The following is a 13,851-nucleotide window of genomic DNA, read 5'->3' as shown; positions in this document are numbered from 1 at the left end:
GTTTCTTGACAGGGGTAGGTCCCGCGGGGCCTGCGTCTCTGAATGGGGATAGGTACCGGGGGCCTGTGTCTCTGGACAGGGGTAGGTTCCAGGATCCAGGACTTCTTGACAGGGGTAGGTCCCGGGGGTTCTGGGTTTCTTGACAGGGGTAGGTCCCGGGGACCCTGCGTCTCTCGACAGGGGTAGGTACCGGGGGCCTGTGTCTCTGGACAGGGGTAGGTGCCGGGGGACCTGATGTCTCTGGACAGGACTTGGTGCCGGGGGGCCTGGATCTCTGGATAGTTGTCGGTGCCGAGGGGCCTAGGACTGATTAGGTGCCGGGGTCCAGTGCCTCTGGACAGAGGCAGGTCCTGGGGTCCAGTGCCTCTGGACAGAGGCAGGTCCTGGGGAGCCTGGGTCTCTTGACAGGGGTAGGTGTCACGAGGCCTGCATCTCTGGATAGGGCTAGATGTGGGGTCCTGGACCGGGGTAGGTGTTGGGGTCCTGGGCCTCTGGACAGGGGTAGGTGCCGGGGCCTGGGTCTGTGGACAGGGGTAGGTGCCGGGGGCCTGGGTCTCTGGACGGGGGTAGGTGCCGGGGCCTGTGTCTCAGGACAGGGGTAGGTGCCGGGGTCCAGGGACTCTGCACAGAGCTGGGTGCCGGGGGCCCTAGGTCTCTGGACAGGGGTAGGTGCCGGGGAGCCTGGGTCTCTGGACAGGTGTTAGTGCCGGGGTCCAGGGTCTCTGGACAGGGTAGGTGCCAGGGGCTTGGGTCTCTGGACGGGCGTAGGTGTCAAGAGTCCTGGGTCTCTGTACGGGAGTAGGTGCCAGGGGGCCTGGGCCTGGGTAGGTGCCGGGGTCCAGGGTGTCTGGACAGGGTCAGGTGCCGGTGGACCTTGATCTCTGGACGGGGCCAGGTGCCGGGGTCCTGGGCCTCTGAACGGGGATATCTGCTGGAGTCCAGGGCCTCTAGACAGGGTAGGTCCCGGGGGACTGGGTTTCTGGACAGGGGTAGGTGCCAGGGGTCTTGGTGTCTGGACGGGGTAGGTGCCGGGGGCCTGGGTTCTCGACAAGGGTAAGTGCCTGGGGTCCTGGGCCTCTGGACAGGGGTAGGTGCCGGGGGGCCTGGGCCTGGGTAGGTGCCGGGGTCCAGGGCCTCTGGACAGGGGCAGGGGCCGGGTGCCCTGGGTCTCCGGACAGGCGCAGGTGCGGGGGGCCTGGGTTTCTGAACGGCGGGGGTAGGTGCCGGGGTGTCTGGGTCTCTGGACAGGGATAGGTGCCGGGCTCCATGGCCTCTGGATGGGGTAGGTGCAGGGGGCCTTGGACTGGGTAATTGCTGGGGTCCAGGGTGTCTGGACGGGGCAGCTGTCGGGGGCCAGGGTCTCTGAACACGGGTAGCTGCCGGGGTCCAGGGCCTCTGCACAGGGGTAGGTGCCTGGGGGCCTGGTTCTCTGGACAGGGGTAGGTGCTGGGGTGCCTTGGTCTCTGGACAGGGATAGGTGCGTGGTCCTGGAAAGGGGTAGGTGTTAGGGGTCCTCGGCCTCTGGACAGGGGCAGGTGCAGGGGTCCAGGGCCTCTGGACAGGGGCAGGTGCCGAGGGTCTGGGCCTCTGGACAGGCGCAGGTGCCGGGGCGCATGGGTCTTTGGACAGGGGTAGGTGCCGGGCGGCCTGAGTCTCTGGAAACTGGTAGATGCCGGGGTCTGGGTCTCTGAACAGGGGTAGGTGCCAGGGGCCTGGGTCTCTGGACAGGGGCTGGTGCCAAGGAGCCTGGGTCTCTTGACAGGGGCAGGTGCCGAGGTCCAGGGCCTCTGGACAGGGCTAGGTGCCGTAGGCCCTGGGTCTCTGACCCGGGGTAGGTGCCTAGGGGCCTGGGACTTAGTAGGTGCTGGGCTCTAGGGCCTCTGGACAGAGGCAGTTGCCGGGGGGCCTGGGTCTCTAGACAGGGGTAGGTGCCGGGGTCCTGGGTTTCTGGACAGGGGTAGCTGCCAGGGTCCTGGGTCTCTGGACATGGGTAGGTGCCGAGGGGCCTGGGACTTAGTAGGTGCTGGGCTCTAGGGCCTCTGGACAGAGGCAGTTGCCGGGGGGCCTGGGTCTCTAGACAGGGGTAGGTGCCGGGGTCCTGGGTTTCTGGACAGGGGTAGCTGCCAGGGTCCTGGGTCTCTGGACATGGGTAGGTGCCGAGGGGCCTGGGACTTAGTAGGTGCTGGGCTCTAGGGCCTCTGGACAGAAGCAGTTGCCGGGGGGCCTGGTCTCTAGACAGGGGTAGGTGCCGTTGTCCTGGGTCTCTGGACAGGGGTAGCTGCCAGGGTCCTTGGTCTCTGGACATGGGTAGGTGCCGGGGGCCTGGGTGTCTGGACAGGATTAGGTGCCGGCGTCCTGCGTCTCTGGACGGGATAGTTGCCGTGGGCCTGTGTCTGTGGACAGGGTTAGGTGCCGGGGGTTCTGGGTTTCTTGACAGGGGTAGGTCCCGGGACGCCTGCGTCTCTGGACAGGGGTAGGTACCGGGGGCCTGTGTAGCTGGACAGGGGTAGGTGCCTGGGTCCAGGGCCTCTGGACAGGGCTAGGTGCCCGGGGACCTGATGTCTCTTGCTGTCTTTCTCTTTTTAATATTATTGATTTGTTGAACTAAGGCAGTAATACTAAAACCATCCCTAGAAAGTACTATTTTTCTAAGAAGAAAACTGGATTTGTAAGAGTTAAAACTTTTTTAAAATCATAAGCTGATTTTATATTTAATGTTAGTACAACTAAAAGTATAAAGAATAGAAGAGAAAAGTTAAATGGCAGGTAATGTACATATTAAGTACATACCACATGACAGACAGTAGTGGTTTATATACTTTATGTCATTCAGCCCCTAGGACCCCAAGGTGTATGATTATTGCATACATGTTATGGATGAGGAAACTGAAGTTCAGAAATTTGAAATAACGTAAGATTCCAAATCTTTTATGTAGATGAACTGATACAGTATCTTCAGAGTGTGTGGTTTTTTCAGCCTCCCGTTTTGTGTCTGGCTGGCAGCAGAGACTTCTCTGGCTACAGAAGTTAGGACAGTTTTATGAAGGAGGTGAAATTTAAGCTGAGCGTTGAAGAGTGAGTAGTATTTCAAAAAATAGGTCTTGAATTTGAAGTAAAACTATGCCATTTTAATTCTTCAGAAACTTTTTACTTTCAAAGAAAAAAAATAGAGGTTGTATCTAGCATCTTGTATATGGGTAAGGTTTTTTAAACCATAGTGATGTTGTATACTAAACATAATTGTTTAAGTCATTTTTTGTGGCTTGCTTTGACATTTTTGGTTATACATTTTAGAGTTGTATATTTTAAATCTTTGATCAGGAATGCAGACTTCCAGATTATAGTATAGATCCTGTTGAAAATATAAGTTGGTTTTGACAGCTTTTACCTATTTTGGAAATGGCCTTTTCTCTACAGTTTACTTATAACAAATTTAAAGCTCTATTATAAATGCTTTGTGTAATTAATTAGCTTTGTATTGCTATATAGTAGTAGTATAACTGAATTGTTCATAATGGAGGATGGGATTTGAAAAGTTTCTTATGTGGGACAGTTTTATACTTTAGCATACTACTATCCAAGTGAGTGGCATAGCTGAAGTGCCAGATGTTTGAGTAAATGTAATAATCTCATGAGTTAGAGTAGTTGTATTTGTTTTTAATTTATAAGTGAATAATTTGAATCCTAGTTCAACACTAGCTTATGGTTGCAAAATAAGTCAGTGGAAAGGATAGGAGTTAAGGTTTCTTGACTTTTTCTGTATTCTCAGTTACAGTTTGCAAAGAAGAGTGTTAGCAAGTGTTATTGAGCTGTTATAAAAATATTCAGCTCTGGCCGGGCGCGGTGGCTCAAGCCTGTAATCCCAGCACTTTGGGAGGCCGAGGCGGGTGGATCACGAGGTCAAGAGATCGAGACCATCCTGGTCAACATGGTGAAACCCCGTCTCTACTAATACAAAAAATTAGCTGGGCACGGTGGCGCGTGCCTGTAATCCCAGCTACTCAGGAGGCTGAGGCGGGAGAATTGCCTGAACCCAGGAGGCGGAGGTTGCGGTGAGCCGAGATCGCGCCATTGCACTCCAGCCTGGGTATCAGGATCGAAACTCCGTCTGAAAAAAAAAAAAAAAAAAAATATTCAGCTCTTAATTATGTACTAAAACAGAAGGAATAGTGTTTGGTAAATCAAAATATCAGATAACCACAGTACCATTTCCACTTGATTTTTAAAATGAATTCTATTATTCTTCCCTACTGAGTGCCTTTCTGTCTTATTTTGATCTGGCTAATAGTAAAGTAAGTTTGCCTGCCTTGAGTGTGTAGACTCACTTGAGAGAAGAATGACTTAGATACCTAGGAATAAATACTTTCCATATTATTACCATTCAGATATTTGAGAATTTACTGTTTTACTTTAAAGAGAAAACAAGTGCCTTTTTTCCCCATAGGTACTTGATTTTTAGATTCAAAAGTTAACAGTGCATTTAAAAGTTAAAGTTAATTTTTATCAAATTAAGACATTTGGATAAAATAATAAGACCCTGAACTAGAGGCATACATAAAAATTGTATATGTTGGAGCCCTTTTATGGTTTGAATGTTTCAGTATAAGTCTTACAAACTAGCCATTGTCTACTATGTATGGGACACAGATATACTGTTCAGTCAGAAAAGACTCATTTCAAGTATTGATTAGACTAAAAAGAATGTGCTATCTCAGTTTCACTCTGGCTGGGAAGCTAATGGACCTTTCTTGGGTCTAGGAGGTTACCACGTCTTTTTCCTCTCATCTCTCAGGCTTGAGATGCTCATCCTGCTTTTCTATTCCATTTCAGCTCCCATCACCTACTTTGTCTCTTGTGGTTCCATTCCTTTCTGTCTCCCAGTACCCTCCCTAAAGATTCTCCTATTCGCACTACATTGCCTATTTTATTGTTGTAGTTGAAGAAAAGCTAGCAGAGGACCTTTCATATTGAATTGCTCTATTGCTCTTCTGGACAGAACGGAGGGATGATCTCAAACGCAGGTGCTGGGTTCAGGAGCAGTGTGGTTTTCAGCCCATTTGGTTTCAGCATCATTGGGTGCCTGAACCTCACCCTCAGAAATTCTGTTCAGTGTTCAGTTTGAAGACCATTGATTTTGTTTCATAAATGTATTGTTGAGAACTTTTAAGTAACTTACATTATTCAAATTTGGAATGATCCTTATTTTAGTATTCATGTGTTTCAAAAGTACTCAGCCTAGTGCATGAGTGACATTTAACTCTTCTCCATCCTCCAGTGTAAGTCATTCCTGTCCCTTTCCTAAACCAACCCTCTTGAGAGGATTTCTGTCTCTAGCTCAGGTATTCCTATTACTTTTTAAAATCTAGGAAATGCTTGTTAGGTATTACTTTTGGCAAAGGAAACTCTTTGCTCCTACTTTATCTGTTCAATAAATCCATATTTATGTTTATCAAGTATTAGAGTAGAAATAAGAAGACCCAAGTTTACTTAACTAGGCCACTTGAGTGATGCTGGCATGTCACATAACCTCATGTAAACTGGGGTAGTGAACTAAGGTTCCTTCCAATTAAAGTTATTTTATTCTTTTTCTTGGCATTTGCTTTAAAACAAGATGTGCCAGAAGTACATCTTGAATCATTTGAATTTTTTTCTTTTAGTGAGACGCTGTGAAGACGTTTTTTGTAGGGAAGTAGTTTTTAACTTTTGTAGTTATACAGTCCTTTACGATCCTCTGTCCAAAAAAGACAGTACAGACAGCTTTGCATGTATTATCAGCAGTATTCACACGTACCCTGGAGCCCATTCATGGATCTTGCTGCATGACAATTTCTAAGTGTGGCTTAGATGTAAAATTCTTGTCTTAAACAGAAAAACACATTCATTGAAAGGATAGGACTCCACGTTTCTAGACATTTTCAGAATTCTCACTTCATAGCTGTCAATGAAGAGTGTTTTTAAGTTAATGTGTTGGATATCATTTGCAATTATTTTTAGTGAACCTTCTAAATCCAAGAGGAAAAATTACCACTGGAGGCAGTCAGTGCAGTGCAAGTAGCTCGATCTGCAACTGTCTGCAACTGATTTGCTGTTTTGTTTCTCATAGCACAGGTGCAGCAGTGATCAATGGCTCTCAGCATCCATCGTCATCGTCGTCCGTCAATGATGTATCTTCAATGTCAACAGATCCGACTTTGGCCTCGGATACAGACAGCAGTCTAGAAGCATCAGCTGGGCCTCTGGGCTGCTGTAGATGACTACTTGGGCCTTGGGGGGGTGGGAGGGACGGGGAGTCGGTTAGTCATTGATAGAACTACTTTGAAAACAATTCAGTGGTCTTATTTTTGAGTGATTTTTCAAAAAATGTAGAATTCATTTTGTAGTAAAGTAGTTTATTTTTTTTTAATTTCAAGTGATGTGATTTAAAACCTAAGTTGTGTTTCAAAACAGCAACAAAACTGTATTGTATTTTTTTGCTGTAATTAACTGTATAATGTAAACCTAATTATTTTATCATGGTTTAAATTTTTTGCATATTTGCTTTATCTTATGCTGCTGATTTTTTTAACTGAATTTGTAAGATTTTGTTTATCAAAGCAACTATTATGTGATGACTTGCCTATATCATGAATTATTTAAGATTTTTATAGTTTTTTTATTAGATTTTATTTCAGATGTTTTGTTCATGATACTATCCTTCAGGGTTATATGCTTATCAATGAAATAACCCCAGAGGAGTGAGGGAAAATAACTTGTAGCCAGTTATATTCAGGAATAACTACTGTAAATGATGAACGTGTTAAGAGACCTCCAATATTTGCTACTTGCCAATCCTAATTTAGTTACAAGAACTGGTAGGCAATCCTACTTAACTTTGGCAAAAGCCCATCATCTAAGTGGCAGAATAACTCAGAGCATGTCTGTGAAGATGCTGGGCGTCTACCACCACCTTATGTCCCCACCCTACCCAACAGAAATCAAGTAAAAAGAATATGGTGTATTCTGCAAATTTGTGGCATGCTCAAAGTTTATGATCACATAAAGTCAAGAGGATACTTCATGAATAATACATTTCAATGCAAATAAACAGATGGTTCACTTCTACTAGCGATGAGCCTGTTTTTGTATACACTGAGTTAATCTATTCAGGCTGTAAGTCCCAGCAGTGTTCTAGAGTCTGGTCTTTCCCTTTCCTGCAGCCTCGGGCCTTTGGACCTTTCCAGTTTCCTATTGGAGTGTCAGTCAGTTGAGCACCAGTTCTTCTGGTGTTTCTGGCCATTTGATTCTACTTGTAGCATAATCGTATTTATACTAGCTGCTGGGAGGTTCCAAAGCCTACTTAGATTTGTGTAGGTGATGTATCAAATGAGCAATATACCGTTCATCTGAAAATAGTAGCACACAGCCATATATAGGATATCATTTTCTAAGGACTGTTTCTTCACATTGATCAGAGCAGGCATAAATGGTGGTTATTAAGTCTGAGTCTTTCATTTTTTTATACCTGATTTTCAACATAACACGCGATGTGGATGTCGAGTAGTGTAAGAATGGTGCTGCTCCTGACAAGGGTATGTTAACTGTTTACATTTTATATCTACAGAATTATTTCTCTATAACTGAATTTTTCCTAAGTAAAATGTCTTTGAAGTCTCGTTATTTCTGAAATACATTGTCTATAATAGACCCAGGCACCTTTCATTATCTCTTGAACGAGGGATTTCATGTAGTGAACTAGGGAATGCATTCTCACATAAGCAGCAAGGTTCTAGGCAGAAAGCCCTTTGGAATTCGTGACCAACAGGAAAGAACAGGTGTGGCTCAACATGAAAGTTTGCTTGGCATTTTATTCATATATTTAGTGCAAAATTCTTTTTGAATGAGATACTTTAGATCGTTGTTAATTGTTAATGTGCAATATTTAAGATTAAAATACATTAGCCTTTTTATATACTTTGAAATGGTATTTGCTTTTGATGATCTAGGGTCATGATTCTCTTTTTCTAACACAACATGGTGCGTTAGATTAGGCAAATCTAATGCACCATGTTGTATTAGAAAATTAATTTGATGAGGCAAATTAAAGTTCAGACTATAACACCTCTTGTAGACAGGAAAGATTGGATTCACAATTTTAGCAGAAATTTGAGAATGAATGTTTTTATATTAATTTGACAATTAGCTTTATTTTCTGCAAGATAGATTATGTCACGGTTGCACTTTCACAGCAGACATGCTTTCAGAAGAGTCTCATATTTTATGTTTGATTTCTGAGAAGCCATCTCTGTTGATACAGATTTTTGGTTAAGTAAGGAAGGAAAAACATGTCTGACTGTATCATTTGTTTTAAATGCCAGCTGCCGCTTGCCAACCATCAGTTCAATTCAAAGAAAACAAACTCATATTACTTAGCATAAACTAAGATACTTAACAATTATATCCTAAATACAAGGTCTCTCTGTTAAATGTGTGCCCTAGGTTTTAAATTACTACATCTAAATACAATTTTCCTCTTAAATTTATAAAGCTAAATATGTATTGGTTCTTTTTATTTGGGGATCCTTAAAGCATCTTAAACATTTTTTTTTTCCGAGAGAAATTATAAATAACATTTCTATCAGGTAGTACTTGTGTAAAGCCACCTTTCTTCTATAATTTTGGTTTTTCAGTTTTATATATTTAATATACTCTCTGTCTTACTTTCAGACAGTTATTTTGACCAAGATTTTTATTATTCATCCTCATAGATTGAGAAAGCGATGCTAATTCTTTACCCATGTCTTCCTGGTTACTATTCTCTTAGCCTCCAATATATACTGGCCATTTGTAAAACCATTGTGTTGTTGGGCTCACTTAGTTATACTTCATGCAAATAGAGCATCTCAACTCTGTCCTACTGTTTGCTGAACAGTTTTCAGTGTGTCCTGTACCTTTGGCTGCTGATTGTTCTTGGTGTACACTTTTCCAAGTTGGTAAAGGCACAGTGTGTTCATACCAGACTTGCGAAGAGAAACACCAGCCTCTTAAATGAGAAGCCTACACGCAACCCCCTTAACAATCCAGAGAAGCTTGACGGTATGCAAAGAAGCTCTCTTCTCTGCCAGCCTTGTCATTGTTCTGTTCTATGCTAATCTTGCTATGTTGTCTAAAAGATGGAGGGAAGAGGACATCAGTGTCTAATAGTGAAATCAGCAGCGGGAAAGTGAAGCTCTTTCCTTGGTTACAGATAAGACTTGGTTGACACTCTTGGCCAGTATCTGCTACACATATGAAGACTTAACTCTTAGTGTTGCCTAGGCACTAGCCTGCACAACATTTTGAGGTTAAAACATAGTATGTTTTCAAAAATACTGTAGTAGTTTGTGAGTGTTGTTCATTATTCACACATTAGCTGTAGAGTGGATGCATGAACCATGACACCAGTAAACTTCTCTTACCAGTAGAAAAACCAAACACCACCATTCTGTCATTAGCAGCCCTCTCAAATGTTACCTCTCCGTATCCTGTTGCATTTTTGTGTGCATTGTGTTTCTACTGATCTCTCTTAGGTTTTTCCGGAATCAAAGGAAACTAATTGTTCCTTACTAGCAAGAAAGATGAAGAGGTAAAGGGCATTGAAGCAGAAATGTATAGTTTGGGGTACGGTTAGAAAACTTGTAAGGAAAACAAAAGTCCTAATTAATTTCAAACCGACTGCTCTTCATTAAGTGCTCTTAAGGAGAGTCTAGTAAGAGTAACACTTTCTGGCCATTTCTGGTTTCGATTCTCTTAGTTACTGAAACTTTTGAGAAACATTACCTGTGGATTAATTTTGCACAATGTTCTATTCTCTCAATGACTTACAAATTAAACTAGGTTTTTATTGAACTACCTCACACTAATTTTCTATGCTTTCCCAAGTAAGCTGTTGCCCTGACTGTTAGATCTTTACTGAGTGTGAATTATAAATGTTACTTTTTAGCCAGTGTTGACACAATACCAGTAAGTATGTAAAGTATATACCTTACATCAGTAAGAGACACGTGTAAAATCTTTCACTGTGTATCTTGGAAAATTGTGTTAGATGTGCTTGTTGACATTCTTACTGTTTTTGTAAGTAGAAACCTGCTCGTGATATCAGTCCATTCTTTACATTTTACAAAAGGAGTAAATCTTAGTAAATTTTACGAAGAAATAAATTACTTTTGTAGGCCCAATATTTGGTATATTTTTGAGAAGCTGTTAATCTTTTAACTGAATAATGAAGTTAGACTGAATTAGGTGTCTTCCTGGACTGTGACATCTATTTTCTCATTACAGTTTATCCTGGTCAACAGGGTGTCACACCTGGAAACCTGAGTATGATAACTGACATTTGATTTTTCTCCCTCTGCGATGCCATTCCTCCTTCATTCCTCTCCTTCCCCGTGTTCTGTTCCCTCTCCTCTAGACAAAACAAAATGGGGCACTTTGTAGGGAATGCTGAGATCCTTATTGTGGTTTTTCATCATTCATGCCCTAGTCATTAAACATGCACCACTGGAATGTAAACAATGTTATCTAGTTTGTCAATTGGTTATAATATTTTAAATAAAAAAGAAAAAAGTGGTATGAAAGTTATGACATTAAGAGTTTTTTCATTGAAAACAATCTGTTTGTGGTAGTTTTTCTTGGCAATTTTAGGATTGCCCGTGGATTGGGATAAAAGGGGTATTGCTAGGGCTGGTTCTCAGATTTGGATTTTATACAGATTGTGAAGAGCCTAAACTATCACCCTGGTTATCTGGTTGATCTGGTCTTGTGCATTTTTGGTGTTTGAAATTGCTGGATAAACTTTATCTAAAAAAGAAACTTCGCTTCAATGCCCTTAACCTAGTTCTTGGTAAACATGTGAGAGAACAACCCTCATGACCTCTTGGCAAAAATAAGTACTTAAAATTGGGGTCTGTTTCAAAACAAGCAAGAGATTTTAGCTTTGAGTGTTTCCAGCTTTCCAGCCGCTGTGATGACACCACTCCATCTTGCTCAGTTCTTGCTCCAGATGACCCTTGTACCGTGCTGTCTCTGCCCTCCCCTGAACTCACACTGCCCTTCTCTGAGCGGAGAGGAAGAGGCTGCCCTCTAGCGGCCTGTGGCTGCTGAGCTGTTTCATCGCTGTCATAGACACGCCTCCCAGGAGAAACTGGGTGGCAAAAGCAAGTGTCAAGAGTGTTGAGTATAAACTTATTTTTTTCATTTTCACCAGTTGTATAGCAGAGTAATTCATCCTTGTTAATTTAGGTACTTTTTTTTTTAAGTATTGTTCCTAAAAAGATATTAACTTGATGTAAGTGAAGATTGATTTGTAGTGATTTTGTGGTTTTTAGCTGTTACAGGTTATAGACCGGTATTTCTCTGGACTTCATTTGAAACCAAAAGATAATTTCAAATATGCTTTGTAAAGTTTAGGTTTCTGTCTAACATGTACTTTACTAATTTCATTAATTAATGGAAGCATAGGTCTAACACCTGGGCTGGAAGCTGGGAGCAGGAAATAGAAAATGGATGACAGAGCCTTGAAATGGTGCATATGGAGGAACAAGGACCTGGCCACAGGGATTGATTAGAGGAAATGAGAGGGGTTTCACAGAGAAGCTGCATTTTGAGCCTTGGCATAAATAAGGGGAAGGGAAGGCAAGCAGATTTAAGTGAGTGCATGAGCAAACAGTAAGGAATGGCCTGGCTTTGGTGTGGGAACAGGGAGAAATGGAGGAAAGACACATTGTGGTTTGGAATTGAAACAAGCTGAGGATCCGACCTGAAAACATGAGGAATGGTCTGATGTTTTTACCCAGAAGAGTTTGACGGTGATAGGAACCCGTGGTAGTTTGTGAGGAGGAAAAGGAGTATTATGACCCGACCCTTGTTTTAGGGCCGTCACTGCCAAGAGAAGCAAATCCAGTTAGGCTGGAGGTGTGGAGATTGGTGACTGAAGCCCAAGATACCCAGGTGAGAGCCGCAGAAATGAAGGAGAGGGACTCATTTAGATGTATTGCCGTGACACAGGTGAAGTCGCCAAGATTAGGGTTTGGAGCTGGGGGAAGGCTGTGAGCCCTAGCGATTGGGCAGCACACAAGAGATGGTGCAAGGAAAAAAATATGCAATGTGTTTTGCAATTTGTATATCTCAGTTTGAAGTGTCCATGACAGAATGCATGTCAGGTATGGTATCAACTCCCAACTTAACAGGAGTGGGAGGAAGGGAAATATGGGTGTGCTCCCTCACCTGCCTGTAGACCTCTTCAATCTGGTAGTTTCTTTCCTTGTGAGGTCTGTGTCATTTGCTTGTATGGCCCTTGCACCGTATTTGTTAGCATCATTTTGTGGACAGAGGAAGATAGTGGAAAGATTCCTCTTGTATATACCACATGGAAGACGTTAGACCTGGATAGGTGCGAGTGGGGCCTAATTCAAGTGAGTGAGTGGCAAAGCAGGTGGTGAAAAGGACTGGAAAACTTGGTTGGAAATGTAAAGAAGAAATCATGACTGTCTTGAGAGAAGTGAGGGGTAGACTGAGGAGTTTAAAGGGAGAAGCCAAAGGCACATGTATCTTTATGGGACAGGGTCCTGGAAGGGTTGCGATCTACGGGATCATGCAGGTCCAGGTGAGCTTAGTCAAGACAGAATTTAGGTCACCTCAGACAAGTGTCAGTCTGGCTGAGCCATGCCTCTACTGTTACTTGATAGCATCCTGTGTTCTCATCTTCTGATGCCTCACTCTGGGGTCCCCTGGATGGAAGAGGCTGCCCTACTGGAGATAATGCCTGGTGAGAAGGTGTTCCATAAATGGTGGGCTGGGTAAGCTAATCACTAGAGCCTATCTTTTACACCATCTCTGTCCTCTGAAAATGCAATATTCATGGTCCTCAAAGTGTGGCATAAGGACACTGCATGCAACACTGTAATACTACAGTTATGTGGGCATGGACTCTGGTGCCAGATACCCAGATAGCATCCTGCCCTCACTGGCTGCTTCACTGCCCGCAAGTGCCTCAGCTCTGGGGCTGTGCTCTGTCATCTGTCCTGTGGGAAGCCTAATGTCACCTGGCAGTGTTGCTGGGAGGATTCAGCATGTGCATGCAGGGCCAAGGCTGGCGAGCGCTCAGTGAGTGCTGGCTGCCGCGGTCATCCTGACTGGCACCAGAATCAGTTCAGCACCCTGGTGTGCAGGTTCCTCAAGCAGCTGTCCCTCGTGTCTGAATGGAGCTCTGTCTCTAGGCAAACATACTCAGAAGAGTGATGTGAACCAAAGGCTGTGTTTCCATTTGATGTGCTGCAAGGAAAAGATGTTCTAGAACCTGGAGCCGCCTCACTCCCTGGCTCCAGTGTACAGCGGAACCAATGAACCCACGTGCTGACCCTGAGGCTCCCCATCCCTACGGCCACGGCTACTACCACCACCAGGCCTGGGCGCAGGGACGTGCTTTACTCCTCAGCCCCCCGTGGCCCAGATGCTGCCCCTTGTCTCCTTTTACCACACAGGACAGACATTTATCAAAAGCTCACTGAAAGAAGGGAAAGGAAATAATTACAGAAAAATGCGTCTCTACCAGGCATTTTGGTCCAGCTGCTGCCAGTTTTCAAACCTGGTGAGTTTTTTAACCAGCTGTGGGGTGAGTGCAGGGGCTTGGGATTTATGAAACCATTGGGTTGTCTTAAGACCCAATGTCCAGATAGCACAGAGATTTAGCTGTCTTGGAGTGGGGTCATCAAGCCAGCTTGTGGCATGTGGTGGGGCAGGATCCACATCTTGGCAGGTGGGCCCCAGGGCCTTCGCTTGAAAACTGCTGTACTAGCCCAGTGTGGTGGCTCATGTCTGTAATCCCAGCACTTTGGG

General features: G+C 44.2%; 1 long non-coding RNA gene across 5 annotated transcripts in view; it reads left to right on the top strand.

Moving 5' to 3' along the window:
- Nucleotides 1-8,523, top strand: part of LOC135273192 (uncharacterized) — a 56,177-nt gene extending 47,654 nt beyond the window's left edge. For all 5 annotated transcript variants that reach the window (XR_010341004.1, XR_010341006.1, XR_010341005.1 and 2 more), the window contains one exon: nt 6,109-8,523. This is a non-coding gene — a long non-coding RNA (uncharacterized LOC135273192). The remainder of the gene's footprint in view (nt 1-6,108) is intronic.
- The last annotated feature ends 5,328 nt before the right edge of the window (nt 8,524-13,851 follow it).

The sequence above is a fragment of the Aotus nancymaae genome, unplaced genomic scaffold, assembly GCF_030222135.1.
Source record: "Aotus nancymaae isolate 86718 unplaced genomic scaffold, 86718_ANA_hifiasm-v0.15.2.pri h1tg000348l, whole genome shotgun sequence".
NCBI lineage: Eukaryota > Metazoa > Chordata > Mammalia > Primates > Aotidae > Aotus > Aotus nancymaae.
This window is presented reverse-complemented; position numbering and strand designations above follow the sequence as displayed.